Source organism: Thunnus thynnus, chromosome 9, assembly GCF_963924715.1.
Source record: "Thunnus thynnus chromosome 9, fThuThy2.1, whole genome shotgun sequence".
NCBI classification, from domain to species: domain Eukaryota; kingdom Metazoa; phylum Chordata; class Actinopteri; order Scombriformes; family Scombridae; genus Thunnus; species Thunnus thynnus.
In genome coordinates, this window is record NC_089525.1 from 28,986,781 (window position 1) to 29,004,414 (window position 17,634).

Consider the following 17,634-nt stretch of genomic DNA (forward strand, 5'->3'; position numbering starts at 1 on the left):
GATCATAGAGAGACAGAAGGACAAATTGTGACAAAGATATGTCTGTGCAACTTAAATCTTTTTCTACTTTGGGTGAAAAAATTGAGGTTTTACGACTCAATATCATGAATAGACAGAGAGAAAAGGAGAAAGAAGAGAAGCTAAAAGAAAACAACAAGTTTCTGTTGAATTTTGAAATCAGTCAGAATCTGAACTGAACACAAACACACACAGATAGTGTACACTCCACACATAACAGCTGGCGCATATATTGCTAACAAGCTAACATCTGTACAGTTGGTGCATTAGCTGTTTAGGTTGAAAAAACACAGACTCCACACTGCAGCGTCGAATTTGCATTTTGCAAACATTTTCTTTGTAAAAATCCTTTCTAAAAATATATTTAGCTACAGGTGAGGGACAGATTAAAGGAAAAACCTGAACAAGTTAGCGACGAAACATAACAAATGCTGACGATTCCATTCAAGTTACGACAGTTTTCTGGTTTGATGGGAATTATGCTATGCTTCATGGGCGCTCTCCACCACCATCATTAAAACAGAGACTGTCTTGCTGAGAAAACAGCAGTATAAGTCATTTATGGAAGTATCCTAAAACAACATATATTTATGCTCAAGTGACAGAATCCCTTTTGAGGCCGTAGTAATTATTTTGTAGTAGTTAGCCTCCATATACAGTAAAAGAGGAGGTCGGCCGTTTCCAACCACGAGTTTCACATTTCCCAACCGCAACTCTACATTGTCTTTTAAACTATGATCATCCCCAAACCTTAACCATGTGGTTATTATGTAACCATGACCACAGTGTTACTGCCGATAGTCAGATCAGAAAATGGTTGCACAATACGTGTCTTTCTGGAGCGCACGGACCAACATATTTTGTCATTTTGTCAGTTTTGGTTTATTTGAAAGACTTGCTGTGAAAACATCAAGCAATGGAAAAGTGTTGTTCATCCAGGAGAATCGATTACAAGGAGCACTGAAGCTGTTCTGGCAGCTCGTGGAGGCCCAACACCTCATAAAGACACTTTATCTGTATGTTTATTGTTTAACTGGCGCTGAAACAGTGGAAGTTCCTGAGTTACTTAAAAATATTGAAAATGATCTGACCCTCGATCTAACAGTACAAAACCATTTCTTAGCCTTTTGTATATTTTGAAAACTACACAATCATTCATCTTAAAATAATCCTTTTTTGTTTTTTTCTTAAATCCGGTTTTCACAACAGCCACGAACACCAGAGAGTGTGGAAAAATAATATGCAGAGAGGAAGGGGAGGTGCTGAGAGCAGGCCAGATCTGCCAGCTGACAGCCTCCATTAGAGAGAGACTGGGCTGCGGACCGGGGTTAACTGGTGCAGATCAAGCTGATATGGCACACCAGCAGCTGCTTTTGCATCCACCGTCTGCTCAGCGCTGCTCAGCCAGGATCTTTATGGTCTGAATATGAGCCTGAATATGAGAAAGTGTTGAGATAAAAATATGTTAAAAGTTTTTTAGTGAATACTGAGCGAGTCACTGGTGTTTGCACCATCTACCTTCATATGAATATATTAATCAGGCTGAGACACTGAATAAATTAATCAAGGCCAATTGCTGCCAAAAAGAGAAAAATTACATATAAAGTCTTAATTTTATCTTCCTAAATTAAAATTATGTCATGTTATGAAAGTCATAATAGAGTCGTGAGGTGGGAGGAGGTATTTTCAGGTGTCCCTGGTTCTGGAAGTAAAAATCCCATTAATTTTTCCCCACAGACAACGTTTCATGACTGACAGTTGAAGCACTTCTACGGCTTCAATCAACATGAAACTCTCCCTGTTAAATCAATCAACTGTCAAGCAGTTTTTTTGAAACTGTCAATCAAAGAAATTATCTGGTTCTTTAGTAAAAAGCTGAAGGTACAAGATTATGTACATAAACATTTTGTGGCAGAAGTTATCTATGACTCCCAGTAAGAAACAGCCTGAAATTGTTTACATGTGCCACTAACAGAAGGCAGAAGCTAAAGATTACAATGTTGAGAAAACTGGTTTTACAATCTACAGTGTAAATCAGTTTCTGGGTTACTTTTGAGTGAATTCAGCAACTATGGCTCCACGTTTTGTTTAAATAATTCAACGAATGAAGCAATGAATTCTTTAAAGCTCTGATTAACACCTCTGACTGGTTTCTTCTCCATATCATGCTCCCATACCGGCTGAGGCTCATGGGTATTATAGTATTCTTAAGCCGTTCGCCATGCCGAAATCATTTTTTTTTTATTTTCCTGGTAGCAATTGGCTTCCATAATTATTTCCTTCTGATCCATGTGTTCCCTGTGATGTTTTAATTTGCTGTTGTGGTGACGAACGTCCACCGACTCGATCCGGGATGTTGTGGTTATGCGCCACCCCCGACACCCCCGCTGATTTTGTACTTTATTTTCTCTGGTGGAGTGGAGGCATGTAACAGTGAATGACAGCATAACATCAACACTGTGTCCCACAGTAGAAGCAGAAGACGGTACCGCAATGTTAAGGTATTTTTATGTGCAAAATTAAAAATGTGCACAACAGCAGAAAAACAAAAACAAAACAGTTGCCTACTAGTCTTTGCTCAAGTTTGAGTTTCTGCACTCTTTTCCCTCATCTGTTCATCCAGGATACTGTAGGCTCATACTATGACTGCCCAGTTTGTCTATTTATGACAAATAAATGTCTGTTTCTGCGTCTGGAGCTGCTGACTTCTGAGCTAAATCAGTCCACATTATCAAGCTGTTTCTGCCAAGCATTTGTGTTGTAGTGAAAATTCAGTTACATTAAGACTAAACATTGGTAGGCAAATGAGCGTGGTGTGTGTGTGTGTGTGTGTGAGTCATTACTCTTTCATGTCTATTTATGCAGATTGCGATCGGTCTCACCCATCTCTGTGATCCATATTTCAGTGCCTGAGATAGTATAATTGCAGGCTATGCTGTTTCTATTTTTGAGGCCTCCTTGGACTGTGAAGGCCCAAAGAGAATATATAAAAACCCTGTTTGAACCACTGGAGCAGCCTGGATGGAGAATATGTTTAAAAATAAAATGAGAAAATACAACTTTTTTTCTTTTTTTTTATACTGTAAAACATCTTTCAGAGTATTGTACAGTTAGATTGCTTTGGTAATCAACAACTAACTGATTTGCACACCAGACTCAGTTTCATAATTAAATCCCCAGCATGTTGCAACACAATTATATCAAGACTTACCACCTTGGAATAATTTTCTGCAGCTTTAAGTGAAATATGAGCATATGTGGTGGAAAAGGACTCCCACACAGACGAGTGAACAAAGCTATGTCTTACAGCTCTGATGGAAAATCTGTCAAAATATAACTGTGCAATCTGCAGTGAAGCACACACTGCTATATTTCTTTAAGACAAATTTTTTCCAGTTTAACTGATGGGGTGCGAGTGATTAAGTGTTTTTTTGTTGTTGTCTTTATGCACAGGGAGTAACTCAGAATTGCTAGATTACTGCATGAACCGAATTGGACTCGTATCACATTACCTCAAAAATAGTTTCCAACTGCTGAGCATCTTTATGGAGCCCTGAGGCTGACAAAACTGCAGAGAAAATGTTACTAGACAAGTAAAAATATTAAGTGAATACATCAAGAAAATGATTTTAAATAATTAAAAGGGAGTGTAAAATAAAACGTAAAGCTTTATACCTTTTCTAACTCAACTTGGAAATTCAAAGACACCATGCTTCTCTTCATAACATCATCTTCAGTGTTGGGAAAGTTACTTGAAAATTGTAACCAATTACTGATGATTACACATCACTCAATGTGAAAGAAATTACATGACTTAACTCATTATTCAGCAGCAAAAATAACATGTTGCATTACTCGTTACTTAACTTTTGTTACTCAGCCATCAGCTCAGTCAAAGACTTAACTTAAAATCCCCCACATGTTGCATCTTTTGTATTCAACACACGTAGAAACAGAAAATGAGACGTTTGTGGGTTTAACAAGCAGGCAGGATACAGTTTGGGAGGATTTACTGACCATCCAACAGCCAGCATTAGTGTAGCCTCAGTGACTGCCCACAGCGCTCCAGAAGTCCTGACCTCAGCTGCACAACTCACACTAGCGTCGGGTGACTCCTTGAACGTAGGCGTAGTGTTAACAAGCCAGCTAAGAACACACAACATGTGAATAAGACAACTTTGAAATTACCACAAGTTACATTTCTCCTCCTCCACAGCAGTTTTTCAGCTGACGGCAGAGACCATATTGATATTAACCCTCCTTTAATCCAAGTAAGACAGCAAATACACTGACTTATTATATCACTGTAACATGTTGCAGAGTAATGCGTTACTACCCAACATTTATCATCTTCTTCCTCAAATGCATGCCTCCTCTCTTCATCAAGGACCACAGTGGAAACAAGCCTTGGGCATCAGGGTGTGTTTGTGTTTAACATCAGCGGAGCAATCGAGAACCTAACTGAAAACACTGGTAGCCAGATATTATGTGGCACAAAAGTAGAAACTCAGTGTAAAAAGCACAGTTTAAAAAAACCCACAAGATTACAGGAGCTGCTGCAACTTGTAGTCACACATGCAGCACCGTCTTGTCATGCAGCGAGTCGAGGCAATATGACATGACATGTCGAAAGCAGATACACGTGGCGAAATAGTAGTCTGTTGTGATGATTAACATCTCTTCCCTCTCTCGTTTAACCTTGGATCCCTCCCGCCCCCCCTGTTGTTCGTTTGTTTTGACTACAGTGGATCAGATTCAGTCTGTAAGGAGACACAACTCTTTCCACATCTGCTAACCTCAAGAGAAAGTCTGGAGCCACTTCTGAAATAACAATGTACTGTATAGTTTTTTGTCAACACTATATGATATAATAGAAAACAGCAAAGTAGATGTGTGTCATGAACATCAAGGATTTCAAAACAATTTGCTTGCAGGCTTCTTACCCATTCATAACAACAAAGACGCTTTCATTTTGCAGCAGGCGTTTCTTGCCAAAACATAAAGGCTGATGAGTATATTCACTTAGAACAGCAACATTTTTTCCAATCATCAAAAAATCTACTCAAGACTCACTGAAATAATACATTCACACCTGTTCATTTCAATATTTACTGTATGTCAAGCATTTTCATCACTCCTCCTTGTCATGTGAGGATTGAGGTGTGGCTTTTTTCTTTTTTTTTTTTGATTTTTTGACAAGAGCATCTGCTGTTCACGCTAAGCTGTGTCTTGCTTTTTTTTCCACAATCAAGTGCTGCTTATTGAATAGAATCACTAAGGTGACTAATCCACCATCCAGATGGTCCAAATGGAAGTCGTCTCTGCTCCTCCCACCTCCCATGTCTACCTTAGTACATTTATTCTGGCCAAGATCTGTTCACCTGCAGTTAAAGCAGGATTCATATTACTGACAGTGCCTCCGTTCCCTTATCTGCATATCCATTCAGCTGTAGTTGTTTCACCTGATTTACATACTTAGACTGTTGATGCCATGTTGGAATATGAATAGTTTTAAATTGTTGGCAATTCAAGATCAAAAATACAATCAGAATCTGTAGCTTTGCAGAATCGTCTCATATTAACACTCCGTTCTGTGAGTGGATTTGAATGATCCTAGTTATACCAGCAGTTAAAATATAGATATTTATTAATCGTGTTATGATGTGGTATGCTCTTTGAATGAAAAGCAATGGTGCAGTAAGAGATTAAACAAGTAGTTTATGAAGCCTGGAGTGTGACACCAGAATAATTAAAGATATTTTCCATGTTTTATCACAATTAATTGAGGTAGTTTTAGTATTAAATAGGTGCTGTGGCTGCCCAGCGCATACCTTTGTGAAATTATTAGAGAGGCCCTCCGGACATGTTTTAAAACATTCAGGGAAAAAAGTCTTGACATTTACTCTTTCTCCCTCAGTGAAAAATCTAAAATTTATGAATATTCAAATATGGCTCATTTTAAAGGATTAACTGCTAGACACAAGATGTTTCCTACTTCACTGAGAAATCCTTCTCAGTGCATGTTCACCGGAGGCTTCAAGTGTCCACATCACACTTGTGTAAGTTGCATAATGGACCACGATTGGCTCCTAAACTAATTGTGATGTCACAAATCATGCTGCATGGGTTAAACTGAGATTTAAAGTGAGCACTGAGATACTTTCCTCCTTCAGCACAGGGTCGGCCCTGACCATGTCGGTGCCCAAGGCAAGATTTTAGTTTGGAGCCTCTGAAAAAGCGCAACAATAGGACCTCCAGTCCTAAAAGTTCAAGAATGTACTCACACTGAAATAAAGTACAACAATGATACCTCTAAGCCCAGACAAAGTCCTCCCAGTCCTCAAAACAAAAAAGTAAGTGGGGGTTAAGGTTTCATTCAATGAGCGTTTGGTGGTATGGCCTGAGGTAGCACATGAAGTTTGGTGGCTGTCGGGAGAAAACGGACCGACCAGTAAGACTCTGAAAATCAAACCAGATGAAAACCCATTAAGTCAACAAGCAAAAAGAAACGTTAAGAAGGGTGAAGAAGTGCACATTTCCAATAGCTGTGTATAAGCACACCTGTTGGTAGAAGAAAGAAAAAACACACCCTATACCATGGGCCACCCCCGCTTCAGCCGATGAATTTCGAAACAGTCTTATGGTTTGAACCTCTTTACGAACTCTGTAATTTGTATACTTTGTGTTATTATTATATTTAATCTCTTGCATTGAAGGAATTTACCAAGATAAAGTTTATGTGCAGACTCAATCGGCCGACAAAATCGATGCTGATCCCTTGGACCTTTTTGTAATCCAGATCGCCAGTGAATCATGTAAAATCAATTCATGGAGACTGAAAAGGTGATGACAGGAAACACATCCGTTGTTGGCAGGAGTAAACATTTCACCTGAAATGAACTGACCTGAACTGACCTCTGTCTAAATGGGCAGGACTTCACTCAGATAGTGTCAAATTGTCACTCACAGGGAAAGTGACATTCAAATACTTTTCCTGTTATTGTCTCAAATCTCTGGCGCCCTTTGTATTATGCTTTGTGGTCAACTCCACCCATCCATTACTCCATGAAGGTTAAAACAAACAGCATTATTTTTGAAATGCTTTGTAATGCAGGCATGACTCGCACTCTTATATTCTTTGCCATCTTATTTTTTTGTGAGCACACATTGTTCACAGCAGGAAGTCAGAAAGTCTGCCTCAGGTTATAAGAAATACATCCAAGAACATTAGATACCTTGCCACACTGATTCAAACACATTATAGCTGTAGACTTTTGAAAAGAAAGACTTGTTTAAACTGCACAAAGCCAACTCATATTCTTTTTAAAGACATTTCTACTCTTTTGTGTGTTTTTTACATCACAGTTGGACCTCTTTGTAGTTGATATAGAGATAAAGCAGACGATTATATCCATTGTCAGAGAATATAATTAAAGAATTGTGGTGATTAGTGTTTTCCTTAAAAAAAAAAAAAAATCAGCTTTGCCTCCAACAATCTGCAACAGCCCTGCAATAAATCTAATTAAGACAAAGCTTTTGGTCAAGCAGAAGTTACAGATAATGTTGTATTAGACAATATCATTAATTAAATGATTGTTCACCCCAATTAACATACACAAGGGGGACAAAATATTAGGAATACCTGCCAATATAATGCAATCCAATGCAGCACTTGCACTAGCTACAGAAGGACTTATGAATCACCACAGAGTGGAATCAACACCGCTCTGACAAAGAATGATTGGAAGCTTAAGGCAGATTATACTGCAGGAATGTGATATGATTGCATTCGCACCTAATAAACTGGTAATACATTGTATTCTACTCATGGACACCTTGTAGGTTTACCTCAGGGCCATGAAGGAGGACCAGGGGGCACCAACAAACACCACCTCCAACACAGGATCACACATACAGAAACACGGCAAGCACAGGAAGGTGAAAGGTCACTCAATTACCAACACCACATGCAGTGAAGGGGAAGGCCGCATCCAAGCAGGCACATACAGTCAGTCAGGAAATGTCCATCACACACTCTAAACAAAAAGGTATAAAAGTTTCAAAGTAAATCGCCCTACAATAAATATAGAAAAGCAGCAGTGGTCCTAGAATTAGTGCATCTAATGTACAGTTTTCATATGAAATCCACAGATAAATATTTCAAGTATTTGATGCAGTACAAAAAGGGTTAGTGTTAACACATACAGTACAGTACAGGGCCCTTTAAATCCCCTGTCCAAACAGAGGGAGAGCCTTTAACAAAGCATGAAACCAAATACAATGAGCCTTTTTCACGGCAGACAGTCTGACTTGTCACACCAGGAAAAGCACAGGTGGAACTAATAACATTTATTCAAATATCCCAGTAAGCCAGCATGAACAATACCAAAGCCCTGGATGTGGCACACCTAAATGGATTGCAGCTATCATTAATGTTATTAATTACACCTGTTGTAACTTTCCTTCCATGACGTGTCAACCTCTTCGCATCAAAAAGACATGTTTTTTTTTTATCTAACATTCAAATACTTAAAATGAGAAAAGGGGCTGCCGCACATTGAAACTCAGGTCTAGATCTACGTATTTATTAGTTTTTTTTAATATATTTAAAGGTGCTCTAATTATTGTTTTTATACTAACAATGAATGAAATTAGTTTGTGTAACATGAAATGTGTTGCTCATAACCTAAAAAGAATTAACACCCACTCTGCAGCTCCCCTCAGCTCTATAGAGCGTTTTTACATATTTCAGCTCTTTGTTTTAGTTTTCCGGCCTTTCAGCTTCACTGTTTTGGTTCACTCGCAACACTTTCATCAACCTCGTTTCCAGCAGCAGCAGCATAAGGCAGCTGTTCCAGTGGAAAAGCTCTGATAAACCTACTGTAGGTTACCTGCCCGGAACAAAATGACAGGCAGACAAAGTGAGTGACAAGCTGGTGAACATAATGGAACATTTAGCAGCTACAGAGCCGGATATTTATAAGGAGTTAGTGGAGATCAAAACGGAGCTAAAAGGAGAGTTAATTATTTGACTTACATTCATCAGAGCAGCAAAAACACAACTCCAAATGAATGCTAATTTCACTTGTATCTGCTGTATGTGGTGTAAATAATCAAAAAATGAATGTGGGTGTATTATTTGTAATTTTATACACTAGCCAAGTAGTCTAATTTCTATGTGTGAATTGTCAGCGAAGTCTACACTGAATTATAAATGTTTCTAAATTCTACTTTATTCCAACTTTTCTTTTCTTATTGCACATATTGTAACTGTCAAACTGTGTGTATAATTTGATAGAAACTGTATTGTTTTTTTTTGGGGGGGGGGGTTATGAATCGAAGTGTATTACTCACATGACTGTATGATCAGGGGTCTGTTCCAGAAAGCAGGTTCAACAAACTCTGAAGCTAACCCTGATCTCTGAGTTGAAAGACCCTGAAAGACCCCGAGATGGAGCTGTTTCTGGAATTTTTAGCTCCAGAACAGGTGATCAGATTTAGTTCAATCAACTCTGAGTATGTTCGCTGAATTAAGCACATGCATGGTGACATTAAAAATGCACATTAAAGGTGCACTATGTATATTATGTGCACCCCCCCCCCCCACACCCCCATCCCTGGCTCAAAATCTCTGCCATTGCTACCATGGTGACTCAGGGCAGCACTACTGGATGCTACAGTGACTCACTATCACCCTTGAGGTACAAAGTCATATTATGAGACAGGACGGGCCAGAGCTAGCATGCTAACATACATGGAGGTCTTTGACATAAGCGAAAACTGTTATTTCTTCACATTCTGTTGCTAATTTTTGTTAATTTTTGAATGTTTTAAACTACAATTATGACCAAATCTGTACATAGTGTGCCTTTAAAAAGCCGTCATTAATTGAATGCCAATCATATGATTTACCATGGCGATTGGCAAGAAACACCACTATCTATCTAGCCATCCACCCAACCTGCCTCCTACTAACAAGGCAAAATTCATCTTATCGAATCACCCATACATATATATATATATATATATATATATATATATATATGGCTTTCTCTTTCCTGAAATTAATAGATGACTTAAATTAAAACAAGGCATCTATTAATTTTTAAGTCATGTCCTCCAGAGGATACACCTGCTCTTCTCCTCTAATTCACTCCTCACTCACTGATTGAACTCGACAGGTACTTAGGGATTGGACATGAAGCAGAGAATACACATCTTCCAAAGCACATTATGCCAGACAGGATCTGCTCGCTGGAAAACAGCAGATTGAATTCTTGCCTTTTGCTGATGGAGCCTGGCAGTTTTAATTGAGTTGTTTAGTGTCTTCAAACTGGCAGTTTAATCATGGTGTTTGGGTCAAAGGCTTGGAAGGAAGGGGGAAAGGCTGATTTTTAACTCATACATTTGGAGACAGGCTAACTCAGCTGAGCGTTAATTACAAGTGATTATCATTCATAGGTTGGTGAATCCCTGGAGGCCGCGGTTATTGAATCTTTTTCTCAAAGGGGGAGGTGAATTTTAAATTAACTACGCAATTTTTAAATGGGAAAAAAAAAGAAAGTAACTGTTACCAGTGAAAAAAAATATGTTGTTATTTCAGTCCAAACCACCAGGAAGTGGTTGTTGGCGGAAAATTGAATGAGCACATGTCTATAATGTGTTTGTTTTATTTGTTTGTTTGTTTTTTGTGCAAACCACGTTTTAAAAGTCTGAACAAAAATTCAAATAAAAGGGCAGCTGCACTAAAGCCCCGAGGAGTGTTGCCGGATAGATATCTTCATGTCTCAGTTGCTTTTTTCTAACTGTAACCGCCTTGTAAAATCAGCTAAAGGCGGGGACCTACATGACTCAACTGAACATGACTGTTAAAACCATTATGAATATGATTTGGATGTGACGTCTGATTGGATAGCTGACAGTTGGCAGGTAAAATAATACAGTGTGTGATATGTAAAGATTCTTATCTCTAAGTCTTCAGATCCAGTCACTGCAAGTCATCGTCATAAAGATTTCGGCAACCAATGGCGAGCTTACCGGAGGGAGACGTACTGGTAAATAAACAAAACAAAGCTTGTGGTGTGAAATGGAGGAAAAGCTGATTGACGTGTGAGGAGAATCAACGTCTCTACAACATAAAAACAAAAGCCGCCAAGAACCTGAAGTTAGCTTCATTTTTCACCAACAGTTCCCTCTGTGGGCTCCATACAGACCATATTACCCACACCTCTCCATTCAGGATCTCAGCCAAACTATTTATTTTTGTCTTTTTGTCTATTCAGCACAAACTGCATCGCATTTAAACCATGTTTTTTTGTGTGTTTTTGGTACAAGAACACGTGATAAACAGAATTGGCATTCTCTCAGGATCTGCAGATTCGTCAACCACCAGACCTCCAGTGGTTACTCAGCGGTGTGTTGTCTAAGTGATTACTCAGTCATAAGGTTTATGCTCCTTCCTGACTGTCAACGACTAAAAAATACGGTGCCAGTCGGTGTAGTATGTCCAGTCTGTATAAGTCTCAGTCTTTAGGTTTGTCCCCAGCTTTAGCTAAATGTCTTGGGTGAAATCCTGCCCTCAATGTAATGAATTGTGACCTCAAAAACACTATTATTTTTCTCCTGTGGTCTCTTCAAGGCTCTGCATTGTCAATCGCTGTCCTGAGGGAAATATAGTCAGCAAGGCTAGCACAAATCAGTAGACAAAAAAAGGTTAGTCACAGTAAAATTACCTGTGTCCAATCTTGTAAAATCAATGCAAAACATGGCGCACACAGAGCACTGAGTGGTTGTCATAGCTTTTGAATAAATGTATATTTTCTAGCTTTAATGGGAAGATTTCAGTTTTGCTGACAGCCACACTCAGTACAGCTTCACATCTGCTTTAGATGTATTATATGGCTTTAGAAAGAAGTTTACTTTTGTGTTTTTTCAATCACTGGTGGTAAACTGACCTGATTTTGAGTGACAGTCTGATGAACATTTACAATGTACAGATAATACTTTTAAATTGTACTTTCCATGGTTGCACCACTAATTATACCCTAGCACAGAAAACATACCCATAATGGATCTTGTCATGAAAAAGCAGCACTGAGGCTTTAAAAAATGCAGCAGGATTGCGCATGAATTATGGTGCAGTTAATTTGATACAGAGTGATCCTTCCCTGCTGGTGTAACTCTCCAATATGAAACCCCCCTGGCTCTCCAGCACCTAAATTGGATGTTTGGAGCCCACAGTATGTTACTGTTTTTATTTATGTGGCCTCTCCAAACAGCAGAGAGTTGACCCAGCTGTGATCTGACCACTCACACCTCTGTCTAACCCCCCATATTTATGCTTTTTTTCTCTCTTTGTAAGAAATGTGTTTCTCTGTCAGTACTAGTTTCACACTGCATCTGAAAATGTTCTTTCCTTCACATGTGACACACACACACGATGTTCTCTAATCAGTGTGAAGAGCGAGAGGCTGCGCAGCGTTTCCTCTTTTAAATATAGAGTTTAAAATTGCAGCATGACATGTTGATGTTTGAGCTCTTCAAACAGGAAGAGTTGTCACAGTTTTGGCACCAAAATGTTACCAGCTTGACTAAATCAGCATCAACGTGGAGGAAATAGATACTCATTACTGTTTACTGGCCATTCAAGTAATCGTATTCATTCAACTAATTAAAAGAATAGTTTGACATTTTGGAGAATATGTTTATTCATTTTCTTGCTGAGACTTAGCTGATAAATTTAATACCACTTCTATGCAGGAAGGCATTGCTCATGGCTGTTTACCAAGAAATAGTCACAGCACGTGCACGACTCCCCGTAAAAACCACAAATTGTTGAGATACAACACGTTAATTAATGAGCTTTAGGGCTTTTGAAATTTGGCCAGAGCCAAGATAGCAGTTTCCTCCAGCTTCCAGTCTTTATGCTACACTAAGCTAATCGCCTCCTGACTGCAGCTCCATAATTAATGCACAGACATGAGAGTGGTATCGATCTTCTCATCTAACTCTTGGCAAGACAATGAACAAAAAAGCATTTCCTACAATGTCAAATTATTCCTTTAATTCCAGCCTTTTGATAGCCTGGCATCGCCAGACCAATTCGCAAATGGGAATTAGTCTGGAACCTCTCAGTTCATTTTCGATTTCCAAGGGACATTATCAATGGGCACAGATGCACCAGAATGCCTCTGGACGCAACTGGATAGACCTACAAGCCTTTAGAGTAACGAAACGTGTGATGTAGCGCTGAGTGATGTAGCCCTCTGTAACCCTATGTGCAGTCATCGTATCAAACCCGACCCGTATTAGATAAATGGTTGTGATTGGCCCAACCCAGGCCAGGTCAGCTGGAAATCTGTCCGAACAGGAGGGGGGGGGGGGGCTAGAAGCATCTGCCAGTGCAAATACAACATGAGCTCACAGATTCATCTGGATCCCAGGCTAGTCTTTTGACTCACATTTTGGATAAACACTGTCAATTTTTGGAGAAATAACGGAATCAGGTGTGTTTCTTCCCATGTAAACAACAAAATAAACACACAAAAGAAAATGTGCTGCAATTCAGATTCGACCTGCAAAAACTGGATTGCTAACTATGACTCAGACGCTTGAAAGAGAAAAGTAAAGATGGAGGTCTTTGATGTTTACTTTGACTTCTCTTTTAGATTATAAACACATATGAATTGCACATTTATTTTTCTGTAGACACACGTGTTTTATGAATTAGAATTTAATTTTCTTTATTCGCTTTTTTTTGCTGTTGTTACTTCTAAACTCTTCTTAAAATCGACTTTTCTTCGGCTTTTTCTTGATTTTATGACTTCATATTTTGTGATCAGTGTTAAGGTTTTTTATTGTGACAATAAAATCTTTACTCGAGGTGCACTTACTAGCTTTTTTCAGAGCTTTCAGCTGCATCTCAAAAAGTCAAACAGTAAACCATTATTATCTACTGGATCATTACTGTCTTCTGTTTTCTTGCTTGCTTTTTATAGTATCACTGTTTGCACTGGATTCTGGATCTCCATGGTTTTATATTAAATTGTGATGTTTTTAAAACCATATTGGATATGGATGAAAATATAATAAAATTGATCAGAAATTAAATTGATATCTTCAATATGAATGCAATCTTTCTTATGTTTTTCTCTAATTCTGTCATTCTTTATCTCTCACTATCCCTCTCACTCTCTCTCTTTGTTTCCATCCACCTGTTTTTATGCGCATTTTCAATTTGTCTATAAAAAAAGGTTTGTATGTTTTGCTGAAGTAAGCGTATTGATGAAAGCAAAATGTGGAAAAAGTGCAATGAAAACAGACTTAGTGACTAAATCATGTCATGTGACTTAAATGTCACTCACGCTTCCACTGCAGAGACAAAAACATCAGACCTGTGTGGAGCGATGAGGAGACTATAACATTCCTCAAATTCATACATGAAACAAACAGAAATACCATATTTCCATCATATTTCCTTCATGGTTTTCCTTTAATTGAGGTTTGACTGATGCTCTTCTAATGAAGTCATCTTGTTGCGCCCTCTTCCTCTGCAATGGCTTAATGGCACTCGTCTGGAAAATTAGTGCCACCAACTGTTTATCTGAATGAACCAACTCCCCAGTTTTACTCACATAATAGTAGTGGATGGAAACATGCATTAACCCTCATCCTACCAACATATTACTACTGACTGGGGTCCCTGTAGAATAAACTACTGTGAGAAACAACCATCATAGCAAAATGTTAACTTATTTCCTCTCAAAACATTATTATGTAATTAATGTTATCTGAAAAAAACAGACTATTTTAGGAAAGTTACAGTTAATTTGCATATTGTGTAAAACAAGAATTTTCTTTAATACAAATTGCAGCTTTTATCTCAAGTACAATCTTTCCACAAAGCCTTCAAAATGACTGACAGAGTGCTCCTACCCCCTCCATAGTCTGTGATGCTTTAAATTAGGACCCATAGCAAACATGAACTCAATAAATAGTCCCATCTATTAAAACTGCATAGGCGGAATTGGGTGCTGTGGACTGGAACCCTCCAGGACCCAAATACAGTGGTATTTTTAAAGTTTAAACAGTAAACAATGATATGAAGTCATTAGGAACAAAATGATTGACAAAGTCATGAAAAATTGGAACGACAGAATAAAGCACCTGTGAGATATGACAAAAAGCAAACCTCTGGGGTCTGCAGGATTAAGCTTCATTTCCATTTTCTGTTGCAGATTTTCCAGACATTCTGTTAAAATTTGCACTACATGTGGATGAAAACCTGACTTATATCTTCCTCTTCCACCCCCACCTCTCTCTCTCTCTCTCTCTTTCTCTCCCTTTCTCTAACCTCGGAGACACCTAATTGGCCAAGGTGTCAGGTTTGCTCGCCCTCCTCCATGACGCCTGCCTGGTGGGCATACATCAGCTCAGGATTAACAGCAGACGGAGGTCAGCACATAATCACCCCTGATGAATATGGAGGAGGGCCTTTGGGTTTACATGGGAGGACTGCCAAAAATGATAACGACCCCTCCTCCAGTACCTCCTCGGGGACCCGTACGCTCTCATCTCAAGGTTGTAACTAAAACAGAGGCAGAGCCTTATGGGGGAGGGCGGCATTGGAGCTCTTTTGCTCTTAAGTCATGAGTTAATGTGATATATACAAAAAAAAGCCTCAAGTATGTTCTGAAATGTGATCTGCGTAACATTATCTGCATGTCAAAGTTCAAACATCAATTTGTGATACTGCTTTATGTTAACGAGTACATCAATCAGCATGAAACAAAGAATTCCAAAATTCATACACACACATACCGTAATATTTGTAATATATTTATAATGAAAGAGAAAATTGTGTTAAATTGTAATATCTTTAACAAACATTTGTTAGCTGCTTTATTTTGCCAAACACACCACTGATGCTTAACCATGACACAACTATTGCATAATTAATAATTAAATTAGTAACATAAAAGAGTCTTAAAGGAGGAACACTTTTAGTTGAGCTCACATCCTCTGATGTTTAAACCACAGGCTTTTGGTGGAATATTCCTTTAATGAAAAATGAGTGTAATTATCTTCTCAATTAGTGACCATTTAGCTGCAGATTGCCAGGAACTACACCACTGAGCCCAAAGGCTTAGTTGTTTCCGAGGTAGCAGCTAATGGTGAGCCAAATAAACAATAAACAAACCACTATGAGGAAGACTTGAATATGTTTACCCACGATGCTGGAGACGCTTTGGCTCTTGCATTCATTACTGTTTTGTTTTTGCATCAAGTCATGCATGAGGCAATGTGCGTTCTTTTATTTTCCTGATGATTCATTCTTTATTAAATAAGCAATATTATTTGTTTTTCATGTTCATGTAAACTTAGTGTTAAGTGTCACCCTAATATTAAAAAACATCCAAGTCCTTAAAGCCAAAATACTAGAAAGTCAAAAGTTATTATGTGTTCATTACATAACTTAACTAAGTCATCTCACATACAAAATGTTTCATAATTAAATTATACAAATAATAATCAACAGTGAATTTTTCAAAGTAGGTGTTTCTTCTTTTCAAATGGTGATAATCTTGTTTTTCTCATATTTAGAGCAATCACACAAAAACACAAATACTGAAATAGAAACCTACAGTTACAGTACAGTTATTTCACACTTTTAGATGCTGCTTTTGCCAGACTCATCTACACTAATATGGATTTCTAATCAAAGAAATTTATTAATTCTTATTGGCTTCCACAGTACACCATGATGTAAAATAAGGGACATCCTATAATTATTTTTTCAGTCATGTCATTTTATTTTCCTATGTGAAATCACTTAAGTTGTTTACTGTATTTATACGTAATGAAATAATGTTAATAAGTTATTTGGATCATCAACTACTACTGTAAATTCTAAAATAGTACATGTGGCCTTTTTCTAATATGAAAATTTTATTACAAGAATTTATTCCTAAATGTACCTATTTTATAAGTGTATTTTATCATGTTCCCTGTGGTTTGCTCTTATTACAAACATAACACTTCATCCATGTTTACCAGTTGTCTCATTAAATTCAGGATGATTTACAGTTTCCCTTTTTTTCATTTGGTCTCAACACAGCTCAACACGTCCTGCACAGGTGTTTGATATTAAAAGTATTTTAGTTACCCAAAGGGCATAATCCAGCCTTTTTTCTCATGAGCTTTTTATATGAAACATCATCAGGAGGTGCTTTATTGACATGAGCTTAACACCGAAAGAATATAAGAAAGTAGAAATGACTGAAATTAATTGGAGAATTAAAACGTTAAAAACTCAGAGCAAGAAGTTGCTGAGTTTGACACGATTCTGTCGTTTTACTGATGGAATTAGTGATGTGGATACACTACGTACATTATGCTGAATTCATCATGTGAGCTATTATACTACTCTGAAACTCTTAAATAATTTGAATACCAGCATTTATTTAAGAATTTACTGCTCCTAAAGTCAATTTTAAAAGTAATTTCTTGTGATTATCATGGTATGAGTTTCGTCTGTATCACCAGCTCATATCAAATAAGTAAAATGTATCGCTGTCCGCTTCTCTTTTTTTTCCTGAAGTGGCTGTTTCAGATCAG